Genomic DNA, 11,713 nt, shown 5'->3' with positions numbered 1-11,713 from the left:
TCACGTGTCTGTTGAGTCAATCTTGTGCCTGTTGAGTCAATCTCGTAATTTATTGCTTTGTTCTGACCGTTACAATCATTTATTGCATTTATTAATAATTTATTTGTAACTGATGGTATAATGATGGTAAATCCAATACAATCCGGGATTAATTTATTCCTTCCTCATTTGTAATTATGAGATATTCTTCCGCGCCTGATCTGGGCTATTTCATGATAATCAGTTTCGGGGCTAACAAGCACGATATGAGTATGTTCGTTCCCGGGGGTGTTTCACATATCATCTTTACATGTCATTCTTCACTTTTCTTCAAACTTTACTAACATGTGTCGTCATTTAATAGACCCATATGGCGAGTCTAATTTTCACTAATATAGTAACTGGCGAACTTCAGCTCTAGAGCTGAAGTTTTTGTTTTGTGACTGGCGAACTTCAGCTCTCTAGAGCTGAAGTTTTGTTTTGTGACTGGCGAACTTCAGCTCTAGAACTGAAGTTTTTGTTTTGTAACTGACAAACTTCAGCTCTAGAGCTTTGTTTTGTAACTGGCGAACAATCCCTCTTTTTTTTTTTAGTCTTTTTTTTTAGTCTTTTTTATTTTTCTTATTTTTTTTCAATAAAATATCTTCATCCAAAATATCTGCTGTAGACATGTGATTTTTGACTCTCCCAAAGATGTTTCATATTTTAGCACGTGAATATTTAATTTAGGCCCAATATAGCTATTTCAACTCATTTTTACTCTTTTACTTTATTTTACTACAAGAAAATGAAAATTACAAAAAATATTTTTATTTTATGTACCTTTCATAAAAAAAAATACAAAAAATAGTACCTTATTTTTATCTTTACATAATCTTGAAAATACAAAAAATATATAATAGTTTCATGTTAGTTTTTTGATTGTGTAGTATTTTTATCTTATTTTAAAAGGAGTCAATTAAAGTGTTGGATCACAATTTTAAGAGTTTTAGAGCCCAATTCTTGGCCCAATTCAGATTAGTCTATTAAGCCTAAGGACCCTTCTAGACTCTTCTTTGGAATAAAAACAAATAAAAAAGACTCTAAGGACTTAACACAAAAGACCTAGGGACTAATTGACAAAATACACAAAAATACACCTAAACCTAGACTCTATATATAAAGTAATGCTTAAAAAAAAAAATACGCAAAAAAAGAAGATAAGAGACATCCGCCGTTGTTGACCATAATACACGGACCCCTCCCATGTCCTTCATCTTCTTCAGCAGCCATTAACAAGAGAGAAGCCAGCCATCTTCTCCAGACCCATCACCTATACACAAACCAGCCGCCTCCGCCAGTCACTCGACTCACCGGAAAAACATCAGCAGCCCACCATCGCCGCCGGCGTTATCTGAAAAAAAAATACATGAAAGCTTAAGAGGAACAGGAGAATGAACAAGAACCAAAGGAGAACGGAAATGAGCAACAAATTTCACTGCTTCATCTCACATTTTCTGGACGTTTACAAACATAGATGAAGCTGCCATTTCTATATTAGATCCAAGGCTAAGATAACGTTTTTGGTATAATATGTTACAAATCTCACATATAAAAAAGAATTTGTTCAAAAACAAAAGAAAATCTGGACCAAAAAGAACTAAAGAAAAATCAAACTTGAGATGCATAATGAAATCTAGGCTGTCTCTTTTGGTTTTGGTTTCCGAATGGAGTGGAGGTGAAACGGGTAGTTGATCGTTCGAGTTGCCGCTCGAGGTTGCCGTTTGTAGTTTCTGCCGAAGTTTCTATTGTTGTGCTTGTTTTTCGATCGAGTTCAATCATCGGAATCCTCAGTAGTAAGTTGGAATCGTCGGAGATTCAAATACGTTTGAAAATGATTCAGGTCCCTCTTTCTGCCTTTTCTTTGTTGTTTGTGATGTTACTCTCGTGATTCTGATTGAAATATGTGGCTGACCTGTTCTTGTTTGTTAGTTGAATTTGGAGCTGAATGTCTATAGTTTTATTGTCTTGAATTTATGTTGGATTTAGTTTCATTATATTTGGGATAGAATTTGACTAAGTAATACTTAGAAATCCTCTATTCTTTCGTAATGGTTTCGGAGTATTCCACAGACTTTGTTGGTGAGAGCAGATCAAGCATTTTCGATGCCAATGCTGGAATTGCCTTGAGCAAGAACTTTGTGAAACTTGTGTTGTGGTATGACAATGAAAGGGGTTACAGCCCTCGTGTGATTGATTTGATCTGCCATATGGCTTCTGTTGCTTAAGGATTTGATGCTGGTGAAATGCCCTTTTAGTTCTTGATTGAATCATAGGAGTATTAGTTTTCTATGGCCGGGAGTGATCTTCTTGCTTAATTCTAATGGAATAACCAGAGAGGAACTACTGTGTTGGCTAAAGATATGAAGTGCTAGAGAATATTTGAAGTTAGTTGTGAGGTATATGAAAATTTCTACGTTGTTTATATAGCGAGTGAATCTAGAGGTCATGTAATTACTATTCGTATTATTTAATTTGGAGATGGGAACTCCACCAGAAGAGGCAAGAATAAGTGGAATTGCCATATCAAACAAATAAATGATGGAGTTGAAAGAAATTTATGTCTCATTATATGATTTGGAAAATATATAATTAGAATTCAATCCCACATCGGTGTCAGTGGAATTTATGATATAGCAAAAGTCAACTAATAGCAGTTGAATTACTGTATTACATGACTTGTTATAATTTAGCATATATAATATCTTTGAGGAATGCTGGGCTTTTTTTTGTTTGAATTGTCATGAATGATCGCTAGTACGTTGTAGGTGCTATTAATTAGTCAATCATCGTGATTGTGTACACGTTCCTGTGATATAATTACGATTCTTTAAAAAAATAAATCGAGGTATGCGTTCGCGCAACTTCGACCAAACTTTCTTAATAATAATAAAGCGTTATTAATTGTGGACACGTTCGCGTGACATGATTTTTAACGAGCCAAACAAATGGGTACACGTACGCATGACCTGTTTCAAGATAATTTCTTAATTAAAAGAGGCAAATGCACATATGTTCTAAAATGAGTAATTAGACAATTTGTTTAAGCCAAGTATGATCAAAGCGACCGTGCTAGAACCACGGAACTCGGGAATGCCTAACACCTTCTCCTGGGTTAACAGAATTTCTTACTCGGATTTCTGTGTTCGCGGACCGTAAATAGAGTCAACTTTCCTCAATTTGGGATTTTAAACCGGTGACTTGGGACACCATAAATTATCGCACGTGGCGACTCTGAATTTTAAATAATTAATCCCGTTTCGATTGTCCTTTAATTGGAAAAACTCTCTTATATCCCTTTTGGGGGGTAGTGAAAAAAGTAGGTGTGACAACTCTGGCGAGCCTGCTGGGGATCGAACCCAGAATCTCTGGTTTAGGGTTTAGAATTCGAGCTTATTAATATGATTTTGCTTGGCTTTATTTATTGTTGATATTACTGTAATCTGTGAACCTTTTGTGCTAAATACTATCTGTTTACCGCTTTAATATTGTTTGAATTGTATATAACTGTCTTCTTACGCCACCCCCTATGAGTCTTCTGAAAATGGTGCACACGTTCGCGTGACCCGCTTTTTCTGTAGAAATTATACTAAATAGAACGAGGCTGGGCAAGCGACAAGGCCGGGTAGACTTCACTGCTCCCGGTACGTCGCCCCCTCTTCGGCCCCAGTTGTCCGCTTGGGTACCCAAGTCTAAAACAAAACCCCAGGATTTAAACCTAGAAAAGCATAGCTTCATGCCAGATTCCTAGTAGGAGTGCTTGTTTGCATCACATGCATTTGACTTAGGGGACTCAACACAGGGGTTGGGTCAGTCTAGGACATGTGTACCCAAAATAACAGACCATCTTGATGCATCCAATGTGCTACATGTTGCATTTCTTCAAGGGTAAAAGGGTCATTTGGCGGACCAATGATAGTTGAGGGCAAATGAAAAAAGAAGAAAAAAGAGGGTGAAGCGAGTAGGACCCAATTTTTTTTTGTGTTACATTTTATTAAGAAAAAAAGAGCATGGAAACTTCAAAAAGATTTTGCACTTTTTCATCATTTTTCGAAAATAAAAAAAAATGAAAAAAGAAAATTCAAAAAGAGTTTACATGTTTCATCATTTTTCAAAAAAAAAAAGAAAAAAAATATTTTCTTTAAAATTAGCGTTTTTTTTAAATTCTTGCCCGTATCCAATCGGCCCGAACTACGCATACCTGATTCTTGTCTTTCGGGGCGTGATACGTAGGCAACCCACATAGGGTCCGATCTTCCTAGTAAATCTTAGGTTTTTGGCGTTGCGGGGTCTTAGCCATATTATGCACTTCTAGCCATCTTTTGGCCAAATAAGCCATTTTGCAAAAATAGCCACAACCATGTCTTGCATGTGTCTAGTAGGAAATGTTATTGTCTCTCATAGTGATGGTTTCAGTTTTCTCATACAGGTATGGATTTATTTACTGGAGTTTGAGCATGACAGATTCCCCGTTACCATCCAGTCAGGATCGCTCAGTCAGGAGTTGCTTAAGGAGATTTGTTTTATTTTTATGTTTTGAGTTTGTTCTTCATTTTATGTCGTCTTTTACTTTCTAGTTTTGTACAGTAATGTCAAAGTATTTTGTTATTGTATTTTCTGCTTTATATTTGAAAAAATATGTTGTAACTCAAAATCCATAAATAAAAGAGATGTTGCATTTTATATTTCCGTTATAAGTTTTCTTTAGAATACTAATGGTAGAAATGAAAAAATTTTGAGGTTGTTTTTCCTTTAGGCAATTAATATCTAGGACTTAAAATAATTTTTTTTATGTTTCCTTTAGTATATTAGGACCAAAATTCAAAAAAAAAAGAGAATTTTCTTTTAGTACTTTTTTAAAAGCTTTCTTTAAGGTGTTAATTCCAAAATCCAAAAAGATTTTCTTTTGAGGTGTTTCTTTGGGAAATTAGTGAAAAATGAAAAAAAATTCTTTTTATTTTCATTAAAACTTTAGGATATTGTACATAAAAAAAATACTTTATCTTTTGTTTATCGTTAGAATTTCTTCTTTAGGTAATCAAAATTGAAATCCAAAAGCATTTTGTTTTATCTTTTTCATTGCTCATTTCGAAATATCGTGTTAGGATATCAAATGAAAATTCAAAATATGTTTCTATGGTTTATTCTTTAGATTTCCTTCTTAAAAAAAACGAATCAAAAAATATTTTTTCTCTTCTAAGGGTTTTCTTTAATAACTTTTGTACAAACGTTAAGCTTGAGTTTAGAATAGGTTATAGAACATTAAGTCTAGAAAATTCAAAAAAAAAGAGATTTGTTTCTTTTATTTCCCTTTTCTCGTCAGAGTAGTCATTAAGGTAAAAAGAAGAGAATGTTAGTTTGTTTCCTTTATTCCCGATCTTCCCGAACTACGCAAAGATCTGATTCATGCGGCGTCATGATATGTAGGCAACCTACATAGGGTTCGATCGAATCATTTTTATTATTATTAAAAGAAAAAAAAAAGAAAAAAAAGAGGAAAAAAAGAAGGAAACAAAAAAAAGAGGTGAAATTATGGGATGTGAGATATGAGAGAAAGAAAGAGTGATGATTAAAAAAAGAGAAATGAAGGAAAATGGGCAAGCCAGCAAGTGCTAGAAAAGCAAAGAAAAGAGAGGTTGAAATGAACAAATTGGGATAATGCCAACTGACCTTTGTACCCTCGAAGTCATTTTAGAACCGATAACTGTGGCTAGGTGCATTGCACATAAAGTGAGATTATCTTATGTTAAATGCCCTAACGCTAATGTGATGGCTTCATTTTGTTATATTCATAGCAGAAGGGTGGTTGGTTTGTGGTTTTAAAGTGATAACTCTTCTATGCAACATAAAGTCAAAAGGCAATGGCAGACAACAACAGAACTGAGTTGGTTGATGTTGACACCTAATTTTTGACCCTATTTGAATTTATTCCCACTTTTCCCACTTATCTCGTCAATACCTCACTTTCACTTTCCCTCGCCCCCACACCGGTACCTCATCCCACTATTCCCATATTCCCATCCCACCTTCTTTTGTCCCCCATTTTTCTGTGTCCCCTCTCACTTTATCCCTTTCCAACTCACCTATGTTACACTCCAACAACAAGACAACTTTCACCATCAAGACCAGCCTTGAAGCTCCAGTAATTCAGCCATCAAAAATCTGTTCAAAACACATCAAAACAAGTTTGAAAATAGCTCCGTTGTTTTTAGTCAAAACGACCTCTAAAATAGCAGCAAAAATCTGTTGTAAACAGCCATAAAATCCACCCCTAACACCACCCAAAATGAGCCAAAAGATCTGCTGAAATCGGCTAAAAGAAATCGGAACAGATGCGTTTGGATTTTCGTCGCCTGTCGAAGTCGCTAGTCCGGGTTTCCGTTTGAGTCTCCTTCTAGTCCGTATGGTTTTCCTTGGCTTTATTTCGTTTTGGAGTAACGATTGTTGAGCTGTATCCATTTCATGAAGAAGGTTGTCTTCTCAGTCTATTGATAGAATATTCATATCAAAGATTCATTTCCTCTAAATTCTTGTTTGCATTAGATGAATGTTTCAGTTTTGATTTAGATCTGTTTAAATGTTTCATTATTTTTTCTCTTGTTTCTGTTTTGATTTATGTGTGTTTGATTAGAATTAGTTTCTCAAGTCACTAAATAATTAGCTTCTCACCTATGTTGTTAGATTAATATGATTTGAGAAATCCATGTTAGACTTGAACGTAAATAAGTCATTATTTTAAAGAAAGTTTTTTTTTTAAAAAAAAACAATTTTTATGTTAGCATTTTATTCCTTAGTTGATGTTATGTTTCTAGTGTTCAATTATTTTAATTTCTTGTTTCATGAAACAATATATGGCTTTAAGTTCAAAATTATTATAGTTATCTAATAAAAACTAAAAAATGGAGCCTTACGCTAAAGAAACTATGGTATATTAGAGCCATTGGATCTTTTAAATTTAAAGTGAGATGAATGAGATTTTGGGCTTTTAGATTTAATAAGTCATAGCAAGTGTCACACCTCCTTTTTACGCGCCCGGGGGGCGCAGGGGGAGTTTTTTCCAATTAAAGGACAATCGAAACGGGATTGGTTTAATTATTTCAGAGTCGCCACTTGGGAGATTTAGGGTGTCCCAAGTCACCAATTTTAATCCCGAATCGAGGAAAATAATGACTCTATATTATAGTCTGCGTACCAGAAATCCGGATAAGGAATTCTGTTAACCCGGGAGAAGGTGTTAGGCATTCCCGAGTTCCGTGGTTCTAGCACGGTCGCTCAACTGTTATATTCGGCTTATTTATCTGATTTTTAATACAATTATGAACCCTGTGCAAATTTTATCTTTTAACCGCTTTATTAATTATTATTATTATTAGGAATGTGAACGTCGCTTAAAACATGTCTTTGGACTGCGTCACATGAAATGCACCCACAATCCGGAACATATCTTATTTGACGTTTTGGGATTTGGATTTGGGTCGCATGAAATGCACACCCCAAGTTTTAAGAAAGTAAATTATTAAACACGTGCCTAAAGAGACTATCGCGTTATTATTTTGGGAAGGCCACGAAATTCACTAAGCGGCCCTCCTGAATTCTAAGTAATTTAACACGAGTATTTACTGAGGGTCCCGCAATTTGTATTTTTATTCGGCGAGGCTCATCTCGTTCTTATTTTTTTTTTTAAGAATTTGCAACGTCATGGAAATGCATCTCGGGCCACGCCACAATCAATGCGCCCGTGACTAGAGACATATTTCGACTCCGTTGAGATTTGGATTTGGGTCACATAAATGTGCACCCGAATTTAGGGAGATAACAAATTATTAAAGGCGCGCCTGAAGCAACTAGCGCATTATTATTTTTGGGTAGGGCCGTGAAACTTGCTAAACGGCCCGTCCCGGAATCTAAGTATTTAATATATACATTTAGAGGGCCCCGTGGCTGGTGCATTTTTTTTTCTTTTTTTTGCGGGGCTCGTCTCATTTTTACTTTTTAAGGGCAAACTTAAAACAACTACGATTTCCTACTAGTGAAGCCATCCGAGATTAAACGCAAAAAAAAAGGATTCTAACAGGTAATAATATCCATGGTAAAAATGAAAAATAGAATAACCTCGTTCATATGCTCACATTTGCTTTAAGCGTGCAGTAACTAAACATAAAATAAGCTTTTTTTTTCTTAACAAAAGCAACAACGAAAATGCATTATTGACATACATCCATATCAAATAATACTCTTGTTCACCTTGAACGATAATATGCGAAATGAAACGGAATAAAACAAAGGATGAAGAATACTAACCTTCGAACCTTGACAAACCTAGAACACAAACAAGACCTCGACGGGACTCAAGCTGGACTTCTCTGAACGAAGAACAACAAAGGAACCTCGGACAGACACCTCGACATACCGGACCTCGACGAACCAAAGACGACCTCAACGGACTGCACGGCGACAGTGAAAGAACGACGATAACATGGCTGATTGGTTGTCGGGTTTGGACAGTACAGCTGAAGCAGTGGTGTTTGGACGGCGTCGATGGAGATTGGAGGAGAAGGAGCGGTCGTGGGCTTTGTCGATTCTGCCGGTGGTCGACGAAGGTGGGAGTTGGTTGCGACGGGCTGTCGGGAAGGTCGTGTTGGGCAGTGGTTCAGGTTGGAGGTGGGTCGACGGACTGGAGCTGGACGGGGGTCTGTTTGGCTGTGTTTTGACGCGGGGGAAGTCGGGTTTTCTGGTTTTCAAGAAGGAGGAAGAAGATGGGGTGGCTTTCGTCGATGGTTGGTTGACGATGGCGGAGGGCCAGTGATGGTGTCGATGGAGAAAGCTGGTCGTGGGGGTGGCGATGCAGCGAGCAGCAGCTCGACGAAGCTGGTACGTGGGGGGTTTGCCGGTGGTTTTGGATATGGTGTTTGGACAGTGACGATGTTGTTGCTGCTCGTTGGGCTGGAGGTTGACGATGGTGGTTATGGCGTCGGGTGGTGTGGTTTGGACGGGGGTGATGGAGGAGGAGGGTGGTCGTGAGGCAGTTTGGGAGGAGACGGGGTTGGGCTTGCTAGGGTTTTCTTCTTCTTCCCAAAGAAGAAGAAGATGAACAGTAGTATATTTCCCAACTTTTCCAAAAAAAGTCCGTTTTTTTTCAATTCAAAAATCCTCCTCCTGTTCTTTTCGTCCCATCCGTGTATTTAGCATGGGTTTTGCCCAGAAAAATGAGCCCACGCGTGGTAGGGTTCAAGGCATATGTCCCCCACGCGTGGTGGGGTTCCCCATGTGTCCCGGACACGGTTTATTATGGGCTAGGTCCGAAAATTAGGCCTAAAACCGGATAGTTTAAACCCGAATATTATTCTTTGGCCCGGACCCGAGAAATAGGAACACGTTGCTTAACTAGTCCTATGTAAGCAAAATAACTACCAAAAATAAGACTAGTACTTAAACAAAACTATATCTTTTTAAATATTTTCCAAGGTTTAAAATAGCTACAAAATATTAATAAAACTATTTTTTTTGTAATTTTCGTTTTAAAATATTAAGATAAAATATGAGGTAATATTTTTGTATTTTTTCAAAGTTAAAAATGCCTATAAAACTTTAATAGAATTATTATTTTTGTATTTTTCGAAATTATATAAGGTACAAAAATAAAGTGCAATTTTTTGTATTTTTCAAGTTTATGAGAAATACATAAACTAAAATTTATATATATATTTTTTTGAAATTTTCTTTTTGCAACGAAATAAAGTAAAAATAGTTAAAATAGCTATACTAGACCCAATTTCACATATTCACACTAAAAATGTGAAAATTCTCGGGGAGGGTCAAAAATCACGTGCTTACAGCTGCCCCTCTTTGACTGGAAACACGAAGAGTTTTCCGACAAAGAACGACTAGACGTGTTTTTGACCCGACCATTACTTGAACGGACTACACTTAAGGAAAGGGAGGGAATGTGACCGAGCTCTGGTATCCGAGCTGCCTACATATCCTTGGTTATACAGGAATCAGGCCACGTGTAGTTCGGAAATGAGAGAGATAGTGAAGTGTACCGAGGTGAAGAGCCGACCGAGGTGCCGTTCCGTTGAGGTTCCGGTCCGCGGTCCTGTCGTTACAACAAAAATGAAAACTGAAAAAGACTAACTAAGCCTATCAGCTACTAGTTACAAGGATTCCTATCTCTTAAGTCTTCTGAAACTTGGTCTTGAGTCTTGAATGGTGCTTCATGCAGACTTTGGATTTGAACCTTGATACTTGCTAGTTGTAGGCGCTAGTTCTTGAGCAGATCACATCTGTTCTCCACTTCCGTGCTTTGGATTCATTCATTTTTTCTTTTTCTTTTTCTTTTTTTTTCTCTTTTTTTTTTCTTTTTGTGACTAGCTTTTGTTGACCCTCTCAGACTGTTGACTCGCATACTTGGGGCGAGCTTCTTGTTGCTTCTATCTTGGATTGAGTGCTGGGGATTTCTGTTGTAGTCCTTCTGCTTTTAAATTGGTTACGGCTTGATTTTGAACGATCCCGCTGTTCTACAGGCGGACCCCTAACTTCTTCAATCTTTGACATATAACAATCTTCTGCTCTACAGGCAGGCCCCTGACAATCAAAACAAACAAAACAAACAAAATTTCCTAACCCAGTTTGTACTGGGAAGGTTTGTGAGTCGTTAGCAAAATCGTAGCCCACTGATACTACTGATGCAGTGCTGAGAGTGAACTAAACACTAGATTAGGATGTATTCCCTTGTTATACAGGTGGGCGCCTAACTTCAATGCTTGAAATGTAAGGACTGAAATGTATTCCTCTGTTCTATGGGCGGGCTCCCAACTTCAACACTTGTAATGAAAAAGACTGAAATGTATGCCTCTCGTTATACAGGTGGGCGCCTGGATTTAGGAAAATGACTTTTTTTCAAAATGTTTTTTTTTTAGTATCTTAGGAGAAAGATTCATCGGACTAAGATTTTTTATTTTTGGTTATCTTAGGAGAAAGATTCATCAGACTAAGATTTTGATCCTAGGAGAAGGTTCGTCAGACTAGGTCTCTATCTTAGGAGAAAAATTCGTCGGACTAAGATTTTGATCCTAGGAGAAGGTTCATCAGACTAGGTCATTTTTTTTTGTTTTTGGTTATCTTAGGAGAAAGTTTCATCAGACTAAGATTTGGATCCTAGGAGAAGGTTCGTCAGACTAGGTCTCTATCTTAGGAGAAAAATTCATCGGACTAAGATTTTGATCCTAGGAGAAGGTTATCAGACTAGGTCATCATTTTTTTTTGTTTTTGGTTATCTTAGGAGAAAGATTCATCAGACTAAGATTTGGATCCTAGGAGAAGGTTCGTCAGACTAGGTCTCTATCTTAGGAGAAAAATTCATCGGACTAAGATTTTGATCCTAGGAGAAGGTTCATCAGACTAGGTCATCATTTTTTTTTGTTTTTGGTTATCTTAGGAGAAAGATTCATCAGACTAAGATTTGGATCCTAGGAGAAGGTTCGTCAGACTAGGTCTCTATCTTAGGAGAAAAATTCATCGGACTAAGATTTTGATCCTAGGAGAAGGTTATCAGACTAGGTCATCATTTTTTTTTGTTTTTGGTTATCTTAGGAGAAAGATTCATCAGACTAAGATTTGGATCCTAGGAGAAGGTTCGTCAGACTAGGTCTCTATCTTAGGAGAAAAATTCATCGGACTAAGATTTTGATCCTAG

The 11,713-nt window shown here is 36.9% G+C and overlaps 1 long non-coding RNA gene across 1 annotated transcript; it reads right to left on the bottom strand.

Annotated features, from left to right (window-relative positions):
• Positions 1-1,048: 1,048 nt before the first annotated feature.
• On the bottom strand, positions 1,049-1,611 carry LOC107813193 (uncharacterized). Its single transcript, XR_001654271.2, has 2 exons — positions 1,471-1,611; positions 1,049-1,372 (listed from the first exon to the last, which is right to left on the bottom strand). It is a non-coding gene; the product is annotated as an uncharacterized LOC107813193 (long non-coding RNA).
• Positions 1,612-11,713: the final 10,102 nt, after the last annotated feature.

This window comes from Nicotiana tabacum, chromosome 6 (assembly GCF_000715075.1).
Source record: "Nicotiana tabacum cultivar K326 chromosome 6, ASM71507v2, whole genome shotgun sequence".
Taxonomy (NCBI): Eukaryota; Viridiplantae; Streptophyta; class Magnoliopsida; order Solanales; family Solanaceae; genus Nicotiana; species Nicotiana tabacum.
The sequence above is the reverse complement of the archived record's forward strand: the minus strand, read 5'-3'. Positions and strand labels throughout refer to the sequence as shown.